This window comes from Bactrocera oleae, chromosome 5 (assembly GCF_042242935.1).
Source record: "Bactrocera oleae isolate idBacOlea1 chromosome 5, idBacOlea1, whole genome shotgun sequence".
Taxonomy (NCBI): Eukaryota; Metazoa; Arthropoda; class Insecta; order Diptera; family Tephritidae; genus Bactrocera; species Bactrocera oleae.
Genome location: NC_091539.1, coordinates 23,291,632 through 23,319,622, shown reverse-complemented (window position 1 = coordinate 23,319,622; position 27,991 = coordinate 23,291,632). Strand labels below are relative to the sequence as shown.

Sequence of the window (27,991 nt, the reverse complement as noted above, 5' to 3'; positions counted from 1 at the left end):
GGTATTTGAATTGGTTTTCGTGTTTTTTCTTTATTTTATTTGTGCACTCGCGTAGCCGTACTTTCTGATTTTCGGGCCTTTTATTCGCGTCATGCTCGCGTAGCCGTATTTTTGATTTTCGGGCCCGTCTCACTCGCGTAGCCGTATTTTTTGTTTTTTTTTCTTCTCTCCTCCCGAGAGGATACTTGATTGCTATTTTTTTGTGGTTTCTCCAAAGATGCTTATTTAAGAAGCTGTGGTCTCAGCTTTATTGAAAAGAGTATTGATTACTTAAATAAGCAAAGATGATTATTAAGAAGTTTTATTATTGCTGAGTGCAAAGAAATAGTTTTGTTTATAATGATCGTAAAGCTACTTTGTGGAGGCTGCTGTGTGAATTTTTGTTTGTTTAAACCCTTTTGTATTTGTTATTGTCTTTATGTTTTGGGCTACACGCACTTTTTCTTTATATAATATGTATATAAATATGTATATATACGGGTATGGAAATTTTTCCAGCAGTGCACTGCGCTTTGTTTATATATATATATATATATTATTTTTTTTTAGTCACTGCACTCTTCCTTAGTAGTTTTGTATATGTTTATGTATATTATATTATTTTGTTTTCCACTACACTTCACTTCACTGTATCTTTGCAAGGTTTGTGTTAAACTTTTTGTTTTTTGTCACCAAATTTTGTGTCTTGGACGTAAATTATAGTGCCTTTCGTTTAGGCTCGAAGGACCATGAATAAATCTATACACAATTTGCGTAGGAGCACACACCAGTGATCCAACACTAACACTCGATTCAATATAAAATAAACGCAAGTGGCTCGGTAAATCAATAATTTTAGTTTATTCTGCATTTACTAACAATATATTTTACACAAACGAAATTAAATATATATACATATTGATGCGGTAGCGCGCAGGAACTGGTGTCCGAACGAATTATTATAGCGAAGGTATGTGTGACGCTCAGGCCCGTAGACGATAACCGAAAGATGATGTGAGAGCGATGATCCCGTCCTTTTTGTTAGATGTACAGTGAGTGGTGGTACTGAGGCTTAGCTCATTTAAACACTGTTATTATTATTTCACTACATAGCGTTGCATTTTTTGAAGATTCGTTTGTTCACAGCGTTTACACTTGTTTGCTTGCAATCGCTTCTTCAAACCTTAAAAATCTTTAGTATTAAAACTTTTTGTTTTTTGGTATTTAAATTGGTTTTGTGTTTTTTTTATTTGTGCACTCGCGTAGCCGTACTTTTTGATTTTTGGGCCTTTTATTCGCGGCGTGCTCGCGTAGCCGTATTTTTGATTTTCGGGCGCGTCTCACTTTCGTAGCCGTACTTTTTTTGTTTTTTTTCTTTTCTCCTGCCGAGAGGATACTTGATTGCTAATTCTTGTGGTTTCGACACACATCACTATGATTATCCTTTCGGCTAGGGATACTTGTTTTTTTCTCCCTTTTTTTGCCGAGGATATCGCTAACATATGCCCCATGCATTGGGCGTCAATTAACTTCCTTCTTTATGGAAGTACTAAAAAAATATAGTTTTTTGCGCGAACGCGCGAAAGAAATCAAACGATTAAGTTGAGTGGTCCTGATGGAAGACTGAATCTCTTTATTTCAATTTGTTCTTATTTATACATTTTTCTTATATGCTTAAGTCTTACAATAAGTGTCAATTTACAATATTCGCGTATTCAGCAATTAGTTTTATTGTTTACATTGTATGGGTGGTCTTAGCTTAATGAAAAGAATATTGGTTGCTTCTTGCAAAGATGCTTTTTTAAGAAGCTGTGGTCTTAGCTTTATTGAAAAGAGTATTGATTACTTAAATAAGCAAAGATGGTTATTAAGAAGTGGCATTATTGCTGAGTGCAAAGAAATAGTTTTGTTTATAATGAGCGTAAAGCTACTTTGAGGAGGCTGCCGTTAACTTGCATCCAATTGTCATAATGCCATTTTAATTTAAAAATGGATTGAGGTTGACAATTTTACTTATACTGCTTAAGCTTATTCATATCATCTCTGAATAGTAACTTTTGAGATACATCCTAATATATAACAAGTAAGGAAGGGCTAAGTTGGATGTAACCGAACATTTTATACTCTCGCAAAGTCAAATGGTATACTCGTTTGAGATTTCTTTGTGGATTGACTGATATTTTCGGTAGAAGGTCAACTATAGGCACTGGGGTCCACATATTTAGTACTTAGGTCCTTGAACAGTTTTGGTTCGATTTAGACAATTTTTGGCCACAAGGTGGCATACTTTAATCGCATTATTCACGCAAAGTTTTATCCCGATACAGTCATTGTTGCCTGATTTGCATAGTGGTAAGTGAAAGAATCAGATGGAATTTAAAATGGTGTTATATTGGAAATAGGCGTGGTTGTATTCCGATTTCGCCCATTTTCGCACTATAACATAGAAATATGATAATAACGTTATGCACCGAATTTGGTTGAAATCGGTTAAGCAGATCCCAAGATATGGGTTTTCACCTAAAAGTGTGCTGTGCCACGCCCACTGTCTAATTTTGAACGCGGTTCCTATAAAGTCATCTCATACCATCTAAGAGATAAAATTTAATGTCTCTGGGGCATGTAGTGCTTGATTCATCGCGCTTTTAGTAGTTTTTAACAGTACCGTTATATGGGGAGTGGGCGGAGTTGCCACCCGATTTCAACTATTTTCACACCGTCAATAGAAGTGCTAAAAACATTTGCTTCCAGTGAATTTTGTTATTATAGCATTAGCGGTTTAGGAGATATGCACATTAAACCTATTAGAGGCGGGACCACGCCCACTTTTTTAAACAAAATTTCGCTGCAGATGCCCCTCCCTAATGTGATTCTGTGTACTAAATAACAGTCTTGTATCTTATTGCGGAGCTTAGTTATGGCAATTTATTTGTTTTTGATTAATCCCGTTTTGTGGGCATGGCGGTGGTCCGATTACACCCATCTGCAATACCAACCGTCTCACGGTACCAATAAACATGTCTACCAAGTTTCATAAAGATATCTCAATTTTTACTCAAGTTACAGCTTGTACGGGCGGACGGACAGACAGTCACCCGGATTTCAACTCGTCTCTTCATCCTGATCATTTATATATATATAACCCTATATCTAACTCGATTAGTTTTAGGTGATACAAACAACCGTTAGGTGAACAAAACTATTATACTCTGTAGCAACAGGTTGCGAGAGTATAAAAATTCAGTGTCCGGGTGTATGTTCCGAATGAACTCAAAAACGAGTCAACTGATATACATGAAAGTTGGCATTTATATATATAATATGTAACTTGGTCCAACTTAAATGATAGGGTAGTTATTATTTAAATAAATGGTCTCAATAATTAATAATAAACTGATCACCAACGTTGATTGTTGTTATACTTGTATTAATGTATAAAAGAGAAAGTTTGTACGTATGTTCCTTATAAACTCCGAAACGGCTGGACCGATTTCAAGAAATTTTTCGGGAGAGCTTCAGGTTAGCCAGCGAGTGATCCTGTAAGGTTTAGTGGCGATCGGAAATTAAAAAAAAAAACTTTATTTTTTAATGTCAATGGCATTTTCTTTTACTGCTGACGTGTTATTGTTTTTATTACACAATTCTGTTGAAATGTGCGTCGTGTATATTTATGCTATTTAATTAAACATATTGGAGTATTATAAAGTATTGTATAATGAATGATATTGAAGTATAAACAATTTGACCTTGTAATTTAACTAAAATTATCGCGAAGAATGAGCAATTACTAACAGATGAACAAAATACTATTTACAATCGGATTTGGCTAATTGCCAGATAATTTCAGCACTATTCTACACGGAAAAAAATACTTAATTGGCAGTACTTTCCCAGACGAACAAAATATAATAATTACCTAAATCAAAACTGGCTGTGTAATCGGGCTATAAGGACAGCAAAAATTCCAAAATTAATTTCGATAATAATATTTTTACTATATTAAACAGCTTACTTCAAAAGAATTTGATAATTTCTTTGCTTTTTCCCAAATCATAATATATATGCTACCACTCTTTGCAATTTCAACCAACTAGAATATCTGCTTACTAAATACTTCATAAATTCCGTTTGACTCTTCGATGTTAAAAATGTTTTTTCTGAGTCCTTTATTTCGATTCTTGGCCAATGATTTTCTAATAGTTGGAACCATTTTGGAACACACCACCAGATGTTTACATTCGATATTTTGATAAATGGAATACCTCCTGATGCAACATCTGCTGGGTTGTCTTTAGAGCTTATATTCTTCCACTTTACTTGGGAAGTAATCTCTTTGATGTCTGCAACTCGATGTCTTATACATTTTTTCTTGTTATTTGAATTTTCACTCAACTTAACGTTATAGTTGAATCACTTCATGCTAAGATTGAATGACTACTGGCAGTGATGGATTTACGCCTAGGCTCGTGAGGCCCGAGCGGCATAATTTATAGGGCGATAAAATGTTCGAAATGGCAGAATTTCAGTTTTAAAAAGTAAAGACAATCAATTTTAAAAATTGGTTCAGATTACTTTTTATACAAAATTTTCTATAGAATATATTATAATTCAATTCATTAATATACTTCTCAAGATGTTCAGGTAAGCTGTTAATTTTTAATTAGATCAATTATAGTCCTTATCGAGTAGTGTTCTTTACTTACTTACTGAAGCGTTTTGAAGTTACTAATTCTGAATAACTTCGCAACTCAACTCATTCAAAAGTGTCAGAAAATAATTTTATGAAAAATAAAATAATTTTTCATGAAAAATAAATCCCGTCCTTTTCAATATTAAATTTTTTGAATCATCGAAATATAATATTTAATTAGTAAAAAATTTAAATTTTTATCAAAAATAAAAAAAAAAACCACTCGACCATTTCAAAATTACAGCATTTAGAAACAGCAATCCTTGTCACCGTTTGGAATGTAGTTTTAGATCGTTTCAATTCAGCTAGTAAAAAACTTCAAGAATCTCAAGCTGATTTATCATTGTTCAAAATTATAGTTCGTTGGCTCTATTTCTTCAAGACATGAGACATACAATTTTCTGAATATGAAAAAAAAGCCAAAGCACTATCTGTGGTTCACGAATATTATCGTTATGATACAGGTCGCAAAAAAACAAGAAACATTTAGACAGATGAGTCACGGGTAAATAAAGGAACATATTTTTCTGGACAATAACATTTTCGCACAAATGTGTATTACCCTATTCTAGATAATTGAGTGTCCAATAAGCCGGGCGTAAAAGTGCATATGAAAAACTTTACGAAAATTAAAAATTTTTTTGATGATTTATCTGAGATTGATAGAAAGGAATTGAAAAATCTTGGCATTAAAGTAGTCAATCCTGACGATTTGCGGATACGGAAGATATACGCTCTTCACAAAAAATATGCAATGCAAATGTGGACATTGCTCTCCGTATTTTTTTGAGAATTCCGGCGACAAATTGTTTAGGAGAATCTATTTCGCCAAGATAGACCTAATACTTTGGCATTACTTATGTTGGGTCACCCTAATGACATTTATCTGTGATCCGGATAAAATACTGTCATAGTTCTAATTTGATAGCATTCGTAAATCAACTGCTTATATTCATACACACACACGTACATGCATTGTACTCGTAAATCTCTCTTCTTTTCTAACTATGAAAAGAGAACAATATGTAAGTATATAAATATGAATAACTATTAAAATAAATGATTCGCTAATGAGCATTGTACTCGTAAATCTCTCTTTATTATTTTCTCTAACTATGTAAAGAGAACAATATGTATATAAATATGAATAACTATTAAAATAAATGATTCACTAATCAGCATTGTATAAGCCTACAAGTAACCAAAGAATCAGCTGTTTTACTATGTGTGTGAAACAGCCATCACCGATCACCTGATCGAATCTGCATTTTTTTGACACAGAGATGTAAATAAAAGCAATGTATTGCAGTTTAACAACTTGTTTGTGAACATGTATTTGTAACGGAGAATATGAATAAAAACTTTCAAGAATATTGTCGAAACAAACGATTATTATATATTTATTGCTTTTCCTCACCCCCTCTGAGGTGTTCGGTTCCCCAGGAGGCCTATATTTACCCATATAATGTATACAGTTCTTAAACAATCTACTTTTCATAACAATTATAACTCGAAAAGCTATATACATAAAATCAGGTACATAAATCAGGTTCATGAATATTAATTACATTAACAATTTAACATTAACAATATAAGTTGAAATATTCAACTTGATTTGAACAAAAACCAAAATATATATAAAAAATGAGATACAATAACAATAATCAAAACAATGTAATAAAAAATATATATACAAAATATTTTAAATCACCATTACACAATAATATATATGATAAAATTGGAAACATTTAATAATATTTCGATACAATAAATAATAATTTAAATAATACTATGTAAATTTAATCTTTAGGAATTAAAACAACCGAAAAATATTTGAATATGTAATAAAAACATTCTAAAAGTTATAAATTTTAAAACATAACACGGCAACACACTAAACAGATTTGTGTCATTTGGACGTTTTAGTAGCAGAATATTGGCTGGCAACCCGTACCAAGTGTGACTTTAGTAGTAGAATATAAGTAGGCAGCCCGTACCAAGTGTGATTTTAATAGTAGAATTTTCGAGACAACCCGTACCAAGTGGGACATTTTTGCGTGTGTATTAGTGAAAATCTTAGGATTGGTTACTTGTAGATTTATAGCTGCCAACAAAAGCCCATCGGAGTTCGGCTTTTCCACTCTAGTTCTTTTGCACGTCGCTGTTGACTGAAAAACGCTTCTTGCTCCAACACTATCTATTGACGATATTATCGACGTTTTTGCGCGTACCAAAGCCAGGATAATATTTCAAACTGACTAATAAAAAAAAAATTTATTATTTATCTGTTGAAAGTTTACAAGTATAACTTATTTATCTGTCATGTTTATTAGTTTAATTAATAAAATTATATTTCGATAAATAAAGTTATTTTACAAAAGGGCTACGCATCGAATGGGGCCTAGGGCGGCAGCAAGCCTAAATCCGTCACTGACTAATGGCAATAGTTTTCAATTTGATGAAATCCCTTAAATATTTGCATCTTCCTCATTTGTCCAAAATTTCATCATTGTTTGGAATCGGATACTTGTCGTCGATTGTTACTTCATAAAGCTTAGGATAATCAACAAGTCTCAAAACAAGAGACAAGTCTCCATTTAGTTTTCCCACTGGCATCGTCCTTTTTTGCTACGATCCATATGGGAGCAAAGGATGGAGAATTACTGTGCCTTGTTATTTTGTTTTCAAGCATTTTTTGAATTTGTTTCAGAACTTCGTTCTTTAACTGTCTTTACCATATTTGATGTTTTATGACAGAAGTGAATGTGTCTTCTTTATAAAAAATGTTATGGTATTTTTTATTATCTCCATTAATTGAAATTTTTCCTTCGAATTAAGGTGTTGTGATCGAATTTGTTCATTTAAAGGTTTATATTTCTCTTTCGCATATACCTATATTAAAGTTTTCACTATCTACATTTTGTGTGCTTTTGTCAATTGGTTCTAAGTTTTTTGATTAATTTGTTTTACAGTTACAGTCTTATTTGCTTTTAAACAAAATTTTTAATGTTTGTCCTCCTAATTGTAGGGATAAGGAGCAGGTTCGCCTCCACGCAGTGCATACTAGGTAACGCTAAATGACCTGCGGCATACCGTCTGAAGAGCTCGGACATTAACGCAAGAGGTGAGTCACTTTTTGATTTTATATGTGGTGTAGACCTTTCTTTTTGCAATGGGGGAAACTGCCCTACCTTCAACTACGTGCGGCCAGAGACAGTGTTTAAAGGTCACGAAAAGTTTGGGGTGAAATCGAACCTTAAGAACCTCATATTTAGTCTTCTTTGCGACAGAAGTGTTGTAGCAGAGTGGGGTAAAATTCCTAAATACCGTCTACAAACTTACCGAAGGGTACCTAAACATGGTATCCAACAGGATGAATAGAAGCGGCGTAGCCGTCAACCCAAGTAAATCCGAAATGGTTTTATTTACTAGGAGGTATAAGATCCTAAACGTGCCTCTCCCCTCTTTCGGGGTTCACGACTTCAACCTGTGGATAAGGTGAAATACCTAGGGATTATCCTTGATAGAAAACTTTCCTGAAGATCGAACATTGAGGAGAGAGTTACGAAGGCATCGGTCGCTTCATATTGTTGCAGGGGAGCTATAGGGAAAAGGTGGGGACTCTCACGAATGGTGGTTATAGCTCTACGAAACCGTAGTCAAGTCAATATTGTTCTATGTTGTGTTCGCCGCGAGGGCGATCTAAAGAGCTACACTTATTAAAAAGCTTGAGCGGGTCCAAAGAACGGCGCACTACGTACCACACCAACGATAGATCTTAATAATATTTTAAACATAGGACTTGTAGACATTACCGGCAGGAGCATTTCTGCAAAGTGTGCTCTAAGGCACAGGGAAGCTTGGCTTATGAAGAGGTCCGAACAAGGACACGCCGAAATCCCCTCCTCCTTCAGCTGCATTTGGATCACACATTGCTCATATTTGAGCTGTTTCATGGAGGGGTCGAAGCAAGCAGGTGTTGGTTTTCTGTAAGAAGCTTTCCGTCAATCTTAGCTTTAGGCTACCGGACGACTGTAGTGTTTTTCAGGCGGAAGTGGCTGTTATCAGGTGGGCGGAAGACGTATTGCTACGAAGTGCAGCCTCGTTTAGAGAAATGAGCATTCACTCCGACAGCAGAGCGGCAATACTAGCTCTGAGCGCGCAAACCGTTTAAAGGTAGTCAAGGAGAGCCTGTCTATCTAGCTACTTCAACATCAGGCTCGTTTGGGTGGTCACAGCGGAATTCCTGGCAACAGCAAAGCCGATTAGCTAGCCGGGGGGGCACCCTTGTCCCGCTCACATCGTAATGGGATCAAGTTGAATATCCATTAACATCTTGCGTTCTAGCTTTGGACCAATGGACCTCGCTTGCACTCAGCAGACGCTGGCAGCGACCAACTCTTGTACGAATGCTAGATCCTTTTGGCCAAGAGTGGAGCGGAGGAGGTCTGGGGAACTTCTCGTCTTGAGCAAAGTTCATATACGCCGCTATTGTAGAAGTTCTCACTGGACACTGTCCAATTGGCACTCATGCGGTACGGCTTAAAATAATACCCGATGCTAGCTGTCAAAGCTGTGTGAAGTAGGGTGATGTGGATACATCCAGGCACTTTCTTCTTCACTGTCCGGCTTTTGCAAGGCTGAGGCAGAAATATCTCGGTAATCATACATTCGGCGTACCAGAAGACTTAACCGAAACGGATATTAGCCGTATCAACAAATATATTATAGGCTCAAAGCGTTTTGTCGACATGTAAGGGTCTTTTGATCCTGTCCAAGTACGATCCTTCTTAGCATCGACCTCCTGACCTAACCTAACCTGACCTAACCTCCTTATTAAAAATGTTAAAATTTTGTTGTTCGAAATTTTGTCTATTTCGTGAATTCTGTAGTATGTTAAACATTTATTTAAAATTTTGATTGCGGCGGTATTGGTTAAAATTTCGTTGTTAGAAAATTTGCCAAAAATTTTGTTTATTTCGTAAATTTTCTTCCAAAGGTTTTTGCTCATATCTGTTTCGCATAAAAAATTGTTGATTGTCCACTCGAAAATCCTGCTTCGAAGAGGATATTCATTGCTATTTCTTAAGAGTCTGGGTTTCTACAAGCTGAAATTGTTTTCATAGGTTCGGGGATTTTGACTTTAAAGATCTTGAAAGCTGCGGGGGAATTGTTTTGAGCAATAGCGTTTGGTGTTCCAAATTCCTGTAAGCGGACGAATAAAGTTTTATTGTTAAGGCGCTTAAATGTAGTTGCTCTTAGTGAAACAAAAAGTTCGTCAACGCTTAATCGGTCACCGAAATTATTTTAGAGTACCGTTCCAATAACTTACCTGACAATTTATTTCAATAAAACTCAACATTGTCGCCATTAAAAGTGGAGATTTCCCTAATATTTAAGAGGTTCAAAATTTATTTATTCTTAAATAATATTTTAAATTGCCTTTTTGTTTTTCGCATTCATTTTTTTAATATAATTTGCTAGTTCTCTATTATCTCTGCATATCTTTTGACACAAAAAGATTCCTATAATGCTTTCCGCCGTTGTGGCAATCTTCTGCCCACAATTTTGCGAGAAAAAAAAAGAAAAATACCGTTTAAATGCAAATCAGCTGTCTGTATGTTCTGAATGAAAAGACAATGGAATTTTTTATAATTTTCTGCAGATGCTCTTTCCTAATGTGATCCAGTATACCAAATAAGAGTCTTGTATCTTGTTGTGGAGCTTAGTTATGGCAATTTATTTGTTGTTGATTAATGGCGTTTTGTGGGCGTGACAGTGGCCAACCGTCTTAAGGTACCAAGAAACATGTGTACCAAGTTTCATAAAGATATCTCAATTTTTACTCAAGTTACAGCTTGCACAGACGGACGGGCAGACAGTCACCCGGATTTCAACTTGTTTCTTCATCCTGATCATTTATATTATATATAATATTATATATATAACCCTATATCTAACTCGATTAGTTTTAGGTGATACAAACAACCGTTAGGTGAACAAAACTATTATACTCTGTAGCAACAAGTTGCGAGAGTATAAAAGGGGTTGAATAAAAATCTACGACATTACACAAAATTTTGTGAACTTACCTTTGTATTTTATAAACGCAAATACGTATTTTTATTTACCTTTTTGTGACTTTTCTTTTGGCACTAATGACATATATTTTAGGTAAAGTAAAAAGTTCGTTCGGTTTTTTATTGATTTTTCAAAAGATGATAACTTTGTGTGCATTTGTCCGATTTAAGTCAAATATGTGCCGTTTTGTTCATAAACTTGTTGCCAACGAGATGCCAACTTCATTATACGCCTTTCGTAGAAGGCTGCGTCCCTATTGGCAAAAAACTCGGAGAGCTAATTTTCACAGGCCTCTCTTGAGGCCAACTTCTCACCATTAAGCGCGCTCGCCATGGACAGGAAAATATCGTAATCACTTGGTGCCAGGTCCGGACTATAAGATGGGTGCATTAGGACCTCCCATCCAAGCTCCCGGAGCTTCTGGCGCATCACCAAAAACGTGTGTGGCCTGGCATTGTTCTGATGGAACACAATGCGGCCGCTGTTGATCATAGATGGCATCTTCTGGATGAGTGCTGCCTTCAAGCGGTCTAGTTGTTGGCAGTAGAGGGCTCAATTGAGCGTTTGGCCGTAGGGTAGCAGCTCGTAGTAAATGATTTCTTGCGAATCCCCCCAAACACGCAGCAAAACCGTCCTGGCCGTCAATCCGGTCTTGGCCACCATCTGGGCCGCTTCCCCGAGCTTTGACCACAACCGTTTGCGCTCGATATTGTCGTAAGTGACCCATTTTTCATCGCCAGTCACAATCCGCTTCAAAAACGGGTCGATTTTGTTGCGATTCAGCAGCGATTCGCAGATGGAAATTCGGTCCATCATGTTTTTTGCGTTAGTTCGCGTGGCACCCAAACATCGAGCTTCCTTTTGAATCCAAGGTTATGCAAATGGTTCCGAACGGTTTTCTGGCTTATCTTTATTTCCTCAGCAATTAAATAAGTGCTCACGTGACGGTCTGTTTCCACTATTTCCATAATTTTATCGCAATTTTCGACGACAGGCCTCCCGACGCGTGGTGAATCTTTGACAACGTAATTACCGGAACGGAACCTATCAAATCACTTTTGTGCTAAACGTTCGTTCACAGTATCGGGCCCATAAACTAAATTAATTTTTTCAGTCGCTTTGGTTGCTTTTTCGCCTTGATCGAAGAAAAATTGTAAAATATAGCGAATTTTCTCTTTGCTGGTGTCCATCTTTGACGAGCGCTCACAACGTACTGAATCAAATGATAAAAACCGAACGAACTTTTTACTTTACCTAATATTTTCTTGTTCCCTCTTATTTAATAAGATCAGAAAATGATGTGGCAAGTTCTGTTTGTTTCGAAAATTCAAAATTGGTTAAACAAGAAATATTCCATAAGTGTGCGTTGGTGTTTCTCTTTTTTCAATAAAAATAAGAAAATGAATGAACGCTTAGTATTCGAATAGTCCACAATGAATGGCTAACCGGATAGTCTAAAATAAGCGGTTAATCGAATAGTCGACGACTTTCAACCACCGGATACTGCAAACCGAATATTATTATTCGAATAATGCCCTATCCGGTTAGTTGGTTAGTCGAATACCAAGAGCTCTAACGTAAATGCATACAAGTTTATGTATGTATGTATGTTTTGCACTGTCCCGGCATTGGAAAAAATAAGCATGTTCTATGATATTTGAACATATTGCCCAAGGAAAATTTTGTGACGAACACGGATGATAGAACAAAATCGAATCGACGATAAATTGCCAGAAGCAACTAGACAGCGAATTCGTAGTTGCCAGAATGTTCTAGTAGTAAAGTAGTTAGCGAATTCGTAGTGGCCAGAATGTTCTAGAAGCAATGTTTTGTTACAGATTTACTATATAAGGGCTGCCGGATTGTGCAGCAAACACAGTTCTAGTTAGAGTGTTGTCGTGATAAGAGCAATCAAGCTATAAGCAAGAAGTTGTAAGCTCGAATAACGAGCAATAAGTGTTAAGTCGTTGGAATTAGAAATAAAGATAAGTGTGTAGCCATTAAATTGGGACTTTTATTTAACAATCCAGTGATCGAACTCAAGAGTGAGTTACAGGTAGACGATTTATCGAGAAATCCGTTACAATTGGTGTCAGAAGTGGGATTGTCAAATAAATTCCCAAGGAGATAATTATTTAAAAATGGCCAAGTTTAACGATCTGAAGATTCCACAATTGAAAAAGGAGCTGGAACAACGTGGTTTGGCGACAAATGAATTAAAAACTGAATTACAATCACGGTTGAGAGAGGCCATGGAGGCGGAAACCATTAATGTTGAGGAATATGTCTTTCACATGGAATCAGAAGAAGAGACAACAAAGATAGAAGAAAAGGAAGAGGCTCAATGCTCGTCAAAGATGGTGGACATGAACATGCTTTTTTCTGCAATATCGCAGATGGGGACGCAAATGTCGACACAATTTAGAGAGCAGGATACACGTATGTCTCAGATGTCAACGCAAATGTCGACACAATTTAAAAAGCAGGATACACGTATGTCTCTGATGTCAACGCAGTTAGAAACGCGATTGACAACGCATTTGGAAGAGCAGTTCATAGCGCAAGATGCACGTATATCAGCGCAGGTGTCCTCACAGTTGAAAGAGCAGGATGCACGGATATCGCAGGTGACCTCACAAATAGCAGAAGTGTCCTCACAGATTTCGGAAGAACGGGATGAAATTAAAACTGAAATGGATGAATTGAGAGATCGTCTCCGTGAGCTACAATTAAATCGGCCAATTATGTCGTCAGCTTCTGCCAAGGTAAAACCTCCATCCTTTGATGGCACTATTCCGTTCCACGTTTTTAAGCTTCAATTCGAAAAGACGGCATCTTCAAATAATTGGAACGCTGAAGACAAAGTAGCTGCATTGTTCGTTGCATTAAAAGGATCTGCAGCGGAGATATTACAGACCATTCCAAACTGCGAGGCGAGTAGTTATGAAACGTTGATGGGTGCATTAGAAAGACGGTATGGTAGTGAGCACAGGAAGCAGATCTTTCAAATCGAGTTGCGAAATCGCCGCCAGAAAGCCAATGAGTCTCTGCAGGAGTTTTCTACAGAGATTGAGAGGTTAGCTCACTTAGCTTATGCACATAAATCCGTGGAATACATCGAGGATATGAAAATTCAGACTTTCGTCAATGGAATACGTGATAACACTACACGCTTCGCTGCATTAGCATGTCCAAAATTGACGTTTGCAGAAACCGTTGCGTATGCTCTGACACAGGAAACTGCATCTCTGCTTTGCAATCAAACATTTAAAGCTCACAAAGTAGAAATAGAGGAACACACTTGGGTGAACGAATTACTTGAAAAAATGGACAACATGCTGAAAGCACTGGAAAAATCTAAGGAAGCGCATAGGAAAAATGATGATGTGTTTAAATGCTTCAACTGCGGGAAAAGTGGCCATATTGCACGCAACTGTAACCAGTCCAATAATCCAGTTGGACGTAAACGCAAAGTTGAGGAAGATCAAGGAAATATCAAACCAAACCAATCGTTAAACTAAAGCGAGCCAGCCAAAAAGGGCACGGGCTGGCTGCCGCAAGCAAATGCCCTGTAATCTCCATTTCACAAATAAGCAGGAATACGAGTAACGTTACCATTAGTGGATGTGTAGACGGTAAAAAGCGCATACTGACTGTGGATACGGGCGCATCACATTCCATAATTCGATCTGATCTGGTTGAGAAGGAAGTGAGACCATTAGCTGGGGCAAAGTTGCGTACTGCAACTGGAGAAGATACCCTAGTTCTCGGAAAGGTAACGTGCGAGATCGTAATTGGAAAGGCAGCCGTGTTACACAATTTTATAGTGGCAGACATCGTTGGCGAAGTCATAATTGGAGTAGACTTTCTAGCGAATCAAGGAATCAAAATTGACATGGAAAACAGGACTATGTCCTATAGAAATATGGAAGTGCCACTTATGTTCGGTTACGATAATAAGTACAACGTCCGACGAGTGATAACAACAGAGAGCCAACAGATTCCACCAACATCAGAAGCAGTTATTTGGGCAGAAATAGATGGAGACTATGGGCCAAACAAGTGGTGGATTGTTGAGGCCACAAAAGAATCTACACCTAACTTACTTATAGGCAAAACCCTGGCTATGACAAGACAAGATAAACGTGTTCCAGTAAGAGTACTTGATGAGTGCAAGTTACCAATCAAACTCTCCAAAGGAGCTATATTAGGGCAGTGTCAAGAGATTGAGGCCGTGATAAATTGCGAAATACGTCTTGAGGAAGATTCCATGGACGAAAACGACATATCGAGCGAAATAAACGAATGGACCAAGGAACTAGAGGCAAATCATCAAATTATGGCTAAACAACTTCTTCTCAGATACTCATCCATATTTGATAAAGACGATGCCAAACCAGGAAGGACCAAAGTTGTGAAACATTTCATTGACACAGGTGATGCAAGACCAATCCGACAGGCTCCTCGAAGCGTTCCTTTAGCAAAACGTGAAGTTGTAAGCCAGACCATACGTGAAATGAGTGAAAGCGGCGTAATCGAACTATCAGAGAGTCCGTGGAGCTCACCTGTAGTACTTGTAAAGAAGAAAGATGGCAACACGAGATTTTGTGTGGACTATAGAAGGTTGAATGATGTAACAAAGAAAGACAGTTATCCACTACCTAGAATCGATGACACACTGGACTCGTTATCAGGCACAAAATGGTTCTCAACACTTGATTTGAAAAGTGGTTATTGGCCAGTGGAGGTAAACGAAGAAGACAAAGAAAAGACGGCTTTCAGCGTTGGAGATGGTCTATGGCAATTTACCGTAATGCCCTTTGGATTATGTAACGCTCCTGCTACTTTTGAGAGACTTATGGACCAGGTATTAAAAGGATTACACTGGAAGACCTGTTTAGTATACCTCGACGATATCATCGTGTTGGGTAAAAGCTTCGATGAACACCTTACGAACTTGGAAGAGGTTTTCCAACGGATAGCTAGCGCTGGTCTGAAGCTGAGTCCAAAGAAGTGTTCCCTTTTCAAAAAGGAAGTAAGCTACTTAGACATAAAGTGACAACGGAGGGCATTTGCACAGCTAATGAAAAGATCGAGGCAGTCAGAGATTGGCCCAATCCTAAAAATTTACATGAATTGCGGAGTTTTCTTGGACTGTGTACTTATTATCGACGATTCGTTCCAAATTTTGCCAGCGTAGCTAGTAGCCTCCATGAACTCACGAAAAAGAACAGAGTTTTTGAATGGAATCAAGAACAGGAAGTGGCTGGAAAACTCTGAAGAAGCGATTAAGTACTGCGCCAATGTTAGCATACCCGGTCCCAGGATCAACGTTTATTTTGGATACGGATGCTAGTGGATTTGCAGTAGGAGGCGTTCTATCACAAGTCATTGATGGGCATGAGAAAGTGGTTGCATATTACAGCCAGACAATAAGTAAGCCAGAGAGAAATTATTGTGTTACTCGGAGGGAATTACTGGCGTTGGTGAAGTGCATCAAACATTTTCATAAGTACCTTTATGGCCAGCGATTTCGGGTGAGAACAGATAATGCAGCATTAAAATGGCTTCTGGAATTCAGGAACCCAGAAGGACAGTTGGCACGTTGGATTGAAAGACTCCAAAGTTACAACTTCTCTATAGAACATCGCAAAGGTAGTAATCATGGAAATGCTGATGCCATGTCCCGCCGTCCCTGTAATCTGGAATGCAGGCATTGCTCAAAAGCTGAGGCCAAAGAAGACATTATAGATGTCCGATTAATGACTATAACATCAGACTGGGATCCGAAGGAGCTACGGAAATGTCAGCAAGAGGATCCAGATTTGAAAAGTGTAATACATGGATTGGAGATGAATAAACGTCCAACGAGAGAAGAAATAGCTGCAGAAAGCCCAGTCGTTAAGGCTTATTGGGCACAATGGAATAGTTTAAAATTAGTGTCTGGCTGCTTGCATCGCGTATGGGAAAGCGAAGATGGGCAAAGTTCACGAGCTCTGATGATTATTCCAAAAGTAAAAATTCCTGAAGTTCTCAACGAGCTGCACAACGGTCCAAGTGGAGGACACATGGGTATCACTAAAACCTTGGAGAAATTAAAACAAAGATTTTATGGGGTTGGTTGTCGTCAATCAGTTACGGAATGGATCGCCAATTGTGTCGAGTGCATTGCTGCTAAAGGGCCGAGGTCCAGGAGTCATGGTCAGATGAAGCAGTACAATTCGGGTGCGCCGTTTGAGCGAATTGCCATGGATGTAGCTGGTCCATTTCCTATCAGTAAGTTAGGAAACAAATATGTTTTGGTAGTCATGGACTATTTCAGCAAATGGCCAGAGGTATACGCAATTCCTAACCAAGAGGCAGGAACAGTGGCGGACGTATTCATCAAGAATTGGGTATCGAGATATGGTGTTCCAATAGAATTACATTCTGATCAAGGGAGAAATTTTGAATCAGCTCTAATTCAGGAGATATGCCAGAAACTGGGAATCCGGAAAACGCGTACAACTGAACTACATCCGCAGTCCGATGGCATGGTAGAACGATTCAATCGAACTTTGGAAGAACATTTGAGGAAAGTTGTGGACAAGTATCAAAAAGATTGGGATACTCATATATCCTTGTTCCTGATGGCTTATCGGTCTGCTGTACATGAAACAACGGGGCAGACTCCAGCAAGGGTAATTTTTGGTAATGATCTTCGACTACCGATTGTTTTAAAATTTGGAATTAACGCCAACGGAGGAAGGAATACTAAGGAATTCAATAGCATCCTAGAAGCCGAGATGAGGGATATACATGCTATGGTAAGACAGCGCACCAAAATTATGAGCGATAAGATGAAAGCAAAATACGACAAGGCCATAAACTCTGAAGGTTTTATTGAAGGCGATTGGGTATTGTTATATAACCCACAATGAAAGAAAGGGTTATCTCCCAAATTACAGTGTAATTGGGAAGGACCATACCAGGTTATTAAACGACTCAATGATGTAGTGTATCGCATACAGACCATTGGAAGACCAAGGAATAAAATGAAGGTGGTTCATCTGGAACGGCTTGCAGCGTTTGGTACCACAAATAGGTCTAATCGGGACGATCAGACTTAGGTGGAGGGCAGTGTGACGAACACGGATGATAGAACAAAATCGAATCGACGATAAATTGCCAGAAGCAACTAGACAGCGAATTCGAAGTTGCCAGAATGTTCTAGTAGTAAAGTAGTTAGCGAATTCGTAGTGGCCAGAATGTTCTAGAAGCAATGTTTTGTTACAGATTTACTATATAAGGGCTGCCGGATTGTGCAGCAAACACAGTTCTAGTTAGAGTGTTGTCGTGATAAGAGCAATCAAGCTATAAGCAAGAAGTTGTAAGCTCGAATAACGAGCAATAAGTGTTAAGTCGTTGGAATTAGAAATAAAGATAAGTGTGTAGCCATTAAATTGGGACTTTTATTTAACAATCCAGTGATCGAACTCAAGAGTGAGTTACAGGTAGACGATTTATCGAGAAACCCGTTACAATATTATAAATTAGTGGACTGTATATGTATAGTATGTTTTCTCTAATTTAGTTTTTCTTTATAATATCGATGCTTTTTCCTCTTGACTTTTTGTCCCGGTGTTGCTATAGCCGCGGATTTGAGTCTATCTCGTCTACCACCACCATCACTTCGAGAACGTTTCTTTTTGGATGTGGTACCAGAATCATCCGAGTCATATTTTGCTGTTATACCACCATCGTCGAAAACTTTTAACTTCACATCATTTAGTTTTTGCTGCGTGAAAGTTTCTTTCTTTACGCTCCGTATCTTATTACTGTGTTTTCCATCCCAAAGCAATTGGCATAAAATCCTTTAGAGCAATAGACACGGATGGATATATAATATATTCATCAATTTATTAGATATTGTTTGTTTATTGATAACGTTAACAGATGTGCCGATTGTCAAAATGTTCCTCTTGACGGAGGGTTACTCGCCAACTTAAGAGGATCTCACCTCAAACAAATTATAAGCGGATTTCACCAGAATTTTACCCCTGCGGAGCGCAAAATAGCAGAATTGAGCATTTTGAATGTTAAATGAGAAAAATAATGCTAAATTCAATGTTAAGAAATGTACGCTTACAGATTCGTATATTTACAATGCGCAAACGACTTTGCATATAATTTTAAGATATTCTGCATATACAGGGCGGCTCACGAATCGTGCTACAAAAATTAACCGTAATAAGTTTCTTTTTAGTCAATGCATTACATACATTTTTTTTTTATTGTATAGAAAATTTTATTTTATTTAAACAATTAATTATTCCTCCATGCTCAACCACGCATATGCGACACCTAATTCGGGATTGCATCATCTATCTATTTAATGGACTGCTTCAGTTCAGTCAGATTTATGGGTTTGATTTTGTACACCTCTTGCTTGACATAACCCGATAAGAAAAGACGAAGCGGTCCCAAATATTCTTATTCAAATATATTATATATGTATAATTATGTTTGCATTTAAACAAATATGAAAGTACCCATTATAATTGTTAATTTGTCTATATGCAACGTATGTATGTAAATATGTACACTCATTGTTTCATGGGAAATCTCCGTTGCCCTGGACAACCAATGGCCGAAGCTCACGTTTTTTGTTTTCTTGTCAAAGAGTCACTGTGTAGAAGGACTGACGCGACGACAAAGCGTCACAACATTTTGTTGTTGGTAGAAAATCCGAGCTGTGCCGAAAAAATTTTAACGAACGGCCGCCGATTGTCACCGCTTCCCTTGCCGCTCTAACAGCTTTGCCCACAAATCATCGTAAATATGTATGTTTATATATGAGCATGCATACATATTGACGTAGATTTTTGTGAGACACGGAAAAATATTTTAAAATTGTAAAATATTTTAAATCGACAAAAGCTTTGTTGCCAGTCTTGTCAATTTTTTCTGTGTTTTGTGGGCTTGCGTAGTTGCAACTTTTCCCTTCCAGAGGGAATATCAGAAATTTGTTCAATTTATGATTTTTAGCTTTTGCCATCATGGCGAAAAGAAGCTTGTAGGCAAACGCATGCTCGGGGGGATGTGAGGGTATCTGTTTTTATGAATGAAGCGAGGTTGCTTGTTAAAAGTACGCCTGCGTTCATGAATGAAAATGTTGTTGTTGTGTAATTTACTATAAATTTGGGCTTCGCCTATTTGGCTGACATATTGACTTGTAACGATTGTTGTTTTTGTAGAACAATGTTTGTAGTTTTTGCGGGGGACATATTTACATGTGTACGCACACACATATGTAGGTTGATTTGTGTATGCATTATTTGTTCGGCAATTTTATGTAGATACATATATGCGTGTACATATAAATCAATGCGCGCACGTATAGTGTATTGATAAGTGATAAAATCATGATTTGACTTTCTGAATGCGTACATTCAAATACATACGTACATACATATGACTATATAAGATTAATATGATAAAAGATGTACATACATATGTACTTATATTGTAATAAATTCAATCTCTATTATTATAATATAAACTATTTAGTATGAATGTATATTAGGTAAAAACTAAATAAAATTATTAAATGCCCAAATTGACTATAAATATTATTTCGAAATTTCATAGTTTAAAAGATCTTATCAGTTTTGCATGCATTCATAAAAATTCGTAAAATGTTATTTATATCAATAAATATGTTTGCATATAAGCGTATAAGAATATAAGCCAAAAGGCTAACATGCAGCTGTAATATCAAAGCAAGTCTCTGAACATAATTTTCATACAATGCTCAGCTCTGTTCACTCTCCACTGTTAAAATTTCTCCTTCCGAGCCAAAAGTGGTGAAATCCTCTATTAAAATCTTGTTAGGTTTTGACAATTCACACGCTGGTCCGCAATTGAACCTTCTCTATGATATACGTTCTCTGCTGGTATCGTACAGTTGGTTTTCATCAACATGATTCACCATTTTAGTAACATCGCGTAAGTCTCACACTCAAATGTATCAACACGTCTTTATGTGCAGTAAACAAAAACAATATGTATCGAACAAAACCTACGAAACATTCAACGAACAAACCTTTACCATGTTTATGCTTCATTTCTCCGCGGTTATATTATATTATACACGGGTAAGTTCAACCAACATGCATAAATACTTTTTCACCACGAGTTAAATGGTCTACTAGGATGGAATATACACATTTTCATTACATAAGTAGACGTGTTAACTCGGGTGCATACACGACTTTAGAGAATTCAAATCAACTGATTTTTTGTGCCGGTGTATCTTGTTGTGATGGTTGTAAAAGTTTGCTTTTTGTTTGTTGATTTGTGTTTTTTGAGAAATCTATAAATAGGGGGCCGTCCATAAATTACGTCATCGATTTTTTCAGATTTTAGAACCCCCCCTATAATCATCCTATCGTCATTTCTTAAAGACACCGTCTTCACCGACTTTGACTTTACCGTCATCCGCAGACCAACCCCCCATCCCCCGCCCCTAATTTAGAATGACGTAATATATGGACGGCCCCTATATAAAAATGAAACCCGTTGTCACGCCATAACTTGAGAACGGCTAGACCGATTTGGCTGTTTTTTTTTTTCGTAGTTTTCTGTCTTAGTCTGTAGAAGGTTCTTACAGAAAAAATGTCTCAGAAAGATTGAAAAAATACATTTAATTTTGCATATCTTAAACAACGCGCGTAACGAATGTCATCGTCATTCACAGCCATAGACTATATTGAAAGAGCATCGTTTGTTTGAAAATGTGGTTACTTATTAAATTCTATCGCACTAACTAAAAGACTAAGAAGTTTGTTGTTTGCTAATATGTGTTTACAGCTCAATATCGAATTTTGGAACCTTTTGATGACTACACAATATGAATGAATTGTGAAATTAGTAAAGTCCTTCTCAGTTATGGCGAGACCAGGGAAAAAGGCATTAATTTTTATATGGAGATATTATAGATTCCAGTTTAAAATGAATAGGTGGCACCGCGCACTTTTAGGTGAAAACCCATATCTTGGAATCTGCTTAATCGATTTCAACCGAATTCGGTGCATAACGTTCTTTTCATATTTCTTTGTTATAGTACGAAAATGGGCGAAATTGGATTACAACCAGGCCTATTTCCGATATAACATCATTTTAAATTCCATCTAATTTTTTCAATTTTCAGTATACAAATCAAGCAACAATGATTATATCGGCGTAAAACTTTGCGTGAATAATACGTTTAAAGTATGCCACCTTGTGACCAAAAATTGTCTAAATCGAACCAAAACTGTTCAAGCCCCTAGGTACTGAATATGTGGACCCCAGTGCCTATAGTTGACTTTTTACCGAAAATATCGGTCAACAAGAACAAGGCGGCAAAATTCACAAAGAAATCTAAAACAAGTATACTATTTGACTTTGCGAGAGTATAAAATGTTCGGTTACATCCGAACTTAGCCCTTCCTTACTTGTTTTATGATAGGTTTCGACTTAATATCAATTTCTTTCTTTTTTTATTATTTTCAAAGGCTCCTGCACTAGTCTATATTATTTGTAAGTATTTTTGTTTTCCCATACTGCGCTTCTTTGCTAACTGACAGAAAATTTATAAGCAAATATGAAATAAATAAAACATCTTGTAGTGTAATTTTACTATTTTCCTTTTTCAATACTGCCGAACCTACTCCGGGTGAATCAATAAACGTCTCAGCAGCTAACATGACCTGCGCGTTTTTTTTTTTTTTTTGTGAACGATGTTAAGATAGTTTTGTCACAACGCATATATGACGTAGTGCCATTATCAATGCACCGTGGCGCTGTTTGGTGCAGAATTGCCAACACCATTAATATTTTTTTTTTTGCTTACGTGTACCTTTTTTCCTGAATTTTCGCTTTGACTGCTTTGAATGTTGGTAGTTTGTCGCGCGAATTTTGTAATACGATGCGGCAAAAGCGGTACAAACAATTACAAAAGATTTTGGTGGAGTGGCACCAAACAAGGCTAAAAATAAACTCCAGTTTATTGAGGATTAACAAAAAAAGAAGCTTATTGCTTAATTACAAATGTTACAAAATTGCTAAAAAAATGTTAACCCTTTCGCTACAAGTTTTTAATGAGTATGTTTCAAAATCTTATATTTTCAATTCTTACTCTTATTGGTCCTATGAATATTAATCATTATTTTAATATATATAAATCTTCTGTACGTGTGTTTGTAATTGAACTTCTTTTAAACGGCTGAACCGATTTTGATGAAATTTTTTGTGTGTATTTGAGGGGGTTTGGGAATGGTTTAGATTCACGATTCGATCAACTAGATTATGTTTTAACAATGAATGTTTTGCAAATTAGAATTCAGAGCAACGCAATCAACGTCTTCGTGCTAATGCATTAAGGCAACGAGAGGCGCGTCCACGAGTGACCGACGCTCACAGAGTAAATGAACGTAAGCGGGTGCAAATCATCGAGCATGGCACGAGTATCGTTTAATCACCTTGCGTTTGAATATGACCCTGAAATAGACTATTCATCTCATTCGCTATGTCAATATTGTCATGCTTTTAAGTACAAAGGTGAATCGGCCGGCTTATGTTGCGCATCTGGAAAAATTTCACTGCCATTTCTAAATTCGCCACCAGAATGTTTGAAAACGCTTTTAGCTCGAAACACATCTCAATCAAAGTTCTTTTTGCGTAAATCGGTAAATGTTGGGTCCGCTAGTTATATTTAAAAAAATTTTAACCCTAAATGTGTTTTTTGAAATATATCCATTTTATACAACTTTCGCGTATGGTAATTAAAAATGCTTCAATTTTCCATTGGGACTAATTATTGAATCCGTTTCAGTGGAAAAACTTGCCGCTCCGATCGAAACAAATTATGTTGAAATCATTGAAACTGTTTTAAAAACAAATTTTAGATGAAGTTGAACTCACTTACGGACTCGATAAAATACATTCCGTAGCTAATAGATGGCGCTTATTTCGAAACCATTGGTACCACAAAATCGAGAACAATAGTCGATATCTATCCGTTGATGAATTTAAAAAAACGGGGCATTTGTAAGTATTTATGTGAAAAAATTCGTAAGAATGCACTAAATTATGGTTAAATGTGCATTTTAAAGATAAAAACACACAAACAAAAATCACTTTAAATTAGTATAAAAGTAAAAAAAGCGTTAATATACTGTTAATAAGAGTTAATTTACTGATTGGAACCGATTTTAATTTTGCAATTAATTAGAAAATGAGAAAAAATTCAAAACAAATTTCTGGAATACGAGGTAGGTCCTGCAGCCAAGTAACTTTAAGTTTACTTGAAAAGGAGGTCAGCTGTATACATACACCAGTTTAAGGATTAAGAGGTATTCAAAGGATGTTTTGGATGTTCACCTGTAACTGCAACAATTCTTTCCCAGAATCAAATACAAAATTAATCATCTTAGATAACGCCTGTCCAGGCAATGCAAACTAATGCAGATGCTGATGTATGCTAATGTTATGAGTCCACTTGATGAGCATGTTATTATTCAAAAAAAAAATGGAAGAAAATGTTTCAAAAAAGCTAAACATGCTTATGAAAATGTTCGTATAGCTGACGATAAAGCGGTTTACTTATGGTAAAGCAGGTTATCGACGGTATCTATGACCGCATGAATATTTTCGATTGACAATTCTTTCCGTATCGAATTCAATTTCGCTGCGGAATGAATAGTTAGATTTAGGTGACCATATTTTTTCCGGCGAAATCCGGATTTTTTAAATATTATAATTCACTGAAAATCGCGAAGTAATATTAAAAATGATTAAAACATTCAATCGCTGTCTGGTTCGATCGTTTGTATATCAGCTGATGAAGTGCACGGTGACGTATTTCTCTTGTTGACAGACAGAAAAGTAAAACATTGAACTCAACGTTTGTCAACGGATGTCTGCTCTTTGCTCCTTTCATCAATTCGTTTGTCAGCTATATACTGAGAAATATAAGTGAATTGTTCAAAAAGGTTATGTTATATATATATAATAAATATTATTTTCTGTGAGGAAAATAAACGTTTTCTCAATTGCCTCATGCCATGCCTTAAGATATCCATAGCAATCATCTAATTGACACATTGAAGACAATTAAAAATCAAAATTGAGGTGTAAAATGAAATATTTACTTCGAAATTGTTTCGCCTCTACTTTAAATTGCTTCAAGTCATACTTGCAACGGAAAGTAATTGTGTTGGTTTTATGTTTGCAAATTGTTCATTTAATGTTGTAAGTGTTTGTAAATTGCAACTGCTGGAATTTCATCACCTTCAATTTTATTTATTGTTTCTTCGAAACTCAAGGCCAAAAATTAATGAGAATTAAATAATTTCTCGATTTTGGAAAAATTTCTGTTAATAAAAATATATTTTCACCTGTTCATGAACAAAAATGAACCAGGGCTTCGATAGTGAATTACTGAAAAAATGGCGGATACATCTGGCTTTTTTGAGTGGTGAAGGAAGGTCGTCGAAATACGTTTTCAAAGGTTGGAATATTCGAATGAATCCCCAAAGCTTCTCTTAAGCCAATGCACCGAGTTTTGCAGTAACCAACCAGTTGATCCTATTCGTGTTCAGAATCCTCGCAGATTGACTTTAATGCTTCTGTGCGGATGATGTAAAAATGTGTGTAGATCTGAACAACAATGCTCTATATAAAAAAAGAAAACATCAAGTGTATTACATGCGTTACGAATCGCATAATGCACGATATGCGATGCACTACCTACACCAACTATGTTTGATTTTAATTGCTTTAATTTTGCAAAAACATTTCCTTCACTTTTCCGAACAACGCGACCGAAATTACTTAGCGCATTGTCACCACAGTTTATTAGTCAAATCAAAATTTTCCAAGGCCCTTTTAATTAATGAAAAAATCATATCCGACGTTTTACCTTTTTCCTGTGAAAGTTCAATTATTTAAACATTTTCTCCAGAAAATGAAAGAAAATAACGAGGGACGACAGGAAACATCTTGCTTGCTTTGCGATTGGAAGCGTTTGTCGGTCGACAAACAAATGAATCGGGCTTTCTGTAAATCAGACTTGAGGCATTCCAATGCGTATGGTGCAAAAACATTTATTATTATCGATTCACTTTTTTTCTTGAACGCGAAAATTTTTTAATTTGGAAACAGGTTCTAATGTTTTTGGGTTGCGCAGTCGTTTGATCTACAATAAAAAGTTTGAAAAAATTTGATTTGGACCATAACAGCTGTTTTTTAAATCATTTTTTGAATAACAAACGGGAAACTGTGATTCTCATCAATTGTGTGGTACGGGCACATGCCTTCCATCGTCGATAGATTCAAATCTGGTTTCTCTCTGATGAACAAATCTGATATGATTGAAGTTTGAAGAGAAGCATTTGCTGCCACTTTGTGTTTCTTTGTCTTAAATGATTTTCAATACACTTGCCTCCAGCAGCAGCAACTGAATAGTTGCATTACATTTGTCGCAATGAACGTTGTAATCGTCATAAGTTAGTCTCAAAAGAGGGTATTTTTTTCTTCAAATTATCGTTGAAAATACAATTTTGTTTCGATGTTTCACAAAGTAATCTTTATTCGTAAATATGCATGCTTCAAATTCTCAAAATTACCTTATGTTTCGCTTTGAATGTTGAATGAAAGTAATGAGCTGTTAGTGAACAACGCTAACGTTCGCGCCAAAATCTACTACAAAATTTAATACATTCAAACCGAATTTAGAATGAAAAAATAAAACATACAAGGTGGGCCATCTACATTGTTGTATTTTTTTCCGTTTATTGGGAAATTTTCCTTTTTGCTTTAATTGCTAAGCCCGGGACGGTCAGGGCGCTTAACTCGAAATCTGGCATTGTCCTGGCAAAACCGGTACGAATGGTCAGCTTTAGTTAGATCAAATCAAGATAAAAATATTTAAAATGTATTTTTTTAAATAATTATAATAATAACAATTATTATTATACACTTTAAGTTCACATAAAACAAAATAAATAAATTTATTCTTTGTGTATATTTCATTTAAATATGGTATAATCTAGATATAAAAAAATTAAAAAAATTTCGACTTGCATCTTAATCGGATAATTTATGATACTTAAACTTTTTTTCGTACAAAGTTCAAATAACAAGCCGGTTAAAACCTCTAGATTTGCTTATTCGCCTGGAATTTTGCCAAAAAATGATGGAAATTGCCGAAGAAGAAAATAACTTGATTAATTGCCTATTTATGTCTGATGAGGCCCATTTTGATATAAACGGAAATGTAAACAAGCAAAATTTCAGTATATGGAGTGAATCAAGTACAGAAATAATCAACGAGATGGAACTTCACCTAGAATATGTCACTGTCAATAGTCACGGTTATTTAAAGATGCTTCGCTATCGCTTTCAATAGCGTTTGGTTCCAGCGACATGGAGCAACTGCACACATAACCAGGCCGGTTATTGTGGAGCTTCACCGAAAATTTTAAAACAAATTAATATTATATCAAAAAACTCTACTTTTCGCTGGTACCCTAGGTCACCTTACCTGACTGCACTAGACATTTTTTATGGGGTTATGTCAAGCAAGTGGTGTACATATAAAACAAAACCCCAGAAGTCTGACTGAATTAAAGCAGTTCATTAAATCGATAATTGAGGAATCCCGACATCAACCCTTTAGGCCGCAATGAATAATTTTCTTATTAGGTGTCGCATACGCTGAGCATGGAGTTCATTTGCGGTCCATAATTTTTACAAATAACTGATTATATTATATAAAGTAAAATAAAGTTTGCTATACAATAAACAAAAAATAAATGTAATGCATTGATTAGAAAACAGTTATTACGGTTTGGTGGGTTCACTTATTTTTCAAGTTCGGTGTTATACTCACTTGCACTAGCTTTCGTTAAAAATGTGAATTAAAAAAAACCTTTTGAATCCTTTATTAATTTGACTTTATGATATGATATAATGAATTTGATAATTTATAATTGTTTACGTCGAGTTTGACAATAGTTCATTTTAACTTTTCACACGAACGACGAAAACTACGTTGCGGGAACGTACCAATGGCGAACCTTAAAGGTCACGGCTGAAATCCCAATCTAGTCCTTTTTGATCATTTGGATGGTGGACAATGGTTGAAGTGTGGTTGGTTAATTGTATGTGGTTGTGTTGGTGGGTATATGTGGTGTTGTGTTGTATGATGTTGTATGG

The 27,991-nt window shown here is 36.3% G+C and overlaps 1 long non-coding RNA gene across 6 annotated transcripts in view; it reads left to right on the top strand.

Moving 5' to 3' along the window:
* Window positions 1-4,817: 4,817 nt before the first annotated feature.
* The window catches only part of LOC106620454 (uncharacterized), a 42,036-nt gene continuing 18,862 nt past the window's right edge, over window positions 4,818-27,991 (top strand). For 2 of the 6 annotated variants that reach the window (XR_001330828.3, XR_004978511.2), the window contains exons 1-3: window positions 4,818-5,174; window positions 5,242-5,694; window positions 7,698-7,793. This is a non-coding gene — a long non-coding RNA (uncharacterized lncRNA). Of the gene's footprint in view, window positions 5,175-5,241; window positions 5,760-7,697; window positions 7,794-23,606; window positions 23,822-24,005; window positions 24,746-26,904; window positions 27,595-27,991 lie in introns of those variants that run through there. The other 4 variants (XR_004978512.2, XR_001330827.3, XR_004978514.2 and 1 more) reach the window with 4 other exon arrangements.